Below are 997 nucleotides of genomic sequence, written 5' to 3'. Positions count from 1 at the left end.
ATGTTACATGTAAAAGTAACATGACAACATTTATTTAATTATTTCATTGAATTATTCGATCAATAAATCAAAGGCATTAATCAAAGGAATGCAACAAATATTATCACACACTCAATGAATCGAAAAGTCTGGGAAAACTGGCAACAAGTTGCCACATATGAGATTTCTCTATAGGAGTAAAGAGTTAAGGAGCTCTCGTCGGCAATTCCTATGTCGAGTGTGGTGTCCCACTAACTGCTACCAGGAGGACTGAAAGAACAAAAGAGATGGCAAGTTACTATATGCTACATTACAGATAAGCTCGTATTCGCTTTCCCTTTCATAAATCGTAAACAATGGGGTCATCCGTCGTGAATGGAACGATTTTTTTCTACGACCAAATGCATTATCATTTCGCTATTTCTGGACGACGGTTTTTACCAAAAAAAGTGAAAGAAGGAAGATGTTTTGCTTTTCAACACAAACGCACACGGCCATGAGAAATGCCATTGGAGTAAAGAGAGTTTCCCTTATTTCCTTCCATTTCTTCGACCATATCCTCTGACAACCCAAGATATTTTCACATCCTACAGGTAGAGCGATCTGCATCGATGTGCGGTATAAGAGGTGAGGAGAAAGGAAACTAGTGGACTCTTTCGTTCTCGCGTCTTCTTACGCAGCAACAGACGTGACGTCACGTCTGCTGTTGCATAAGAACTTCGTCAGAATGAAAGAGTCCACTAGTTTCCTTTCTCCTCACCTTTGTTACCGCACATCGGATCTGCATGTGTATTGAATATAGTTTTGAGAATTCAGGATGAATGAAACATTGGATATTTTTTTAATTAGGGGGAATGTCGGCTTCGGCACTTCTTTCCCTTTTATCGCCAGGGGAGTAAATGAAGTCTTAGAGTGTTAATTTTTTGCAGAACAATGCATTGGAACGTAATATTTCGGGTGGCTTGGCTTGAAAAGTAAAATATTTTGCGTAGAGTGATTCGCTAGCGTTAGATTTTTC

The sequence above is a fragment of the Ochlerotatus camptorhynchus genome, unplaced genomic scaffold, assembly GCF_037179485.1.
Source record: "Ochlerotatus camptorhynchus isolate MF236.1 unplaced genomic scaffold, CSIRO-AGI_Acam_v1.1 ptg000024l, whole genome shotgun sequence".
Lineage (NCBI taxonomy): Eukaryota > Metazoa > Arthropoda > Insecta > Diptera > Culicidae > Ochlerotatus > Ochlerotatus camptorhynchus.
Note: the sequence above shows the minus strand (reverse complement) of the source record.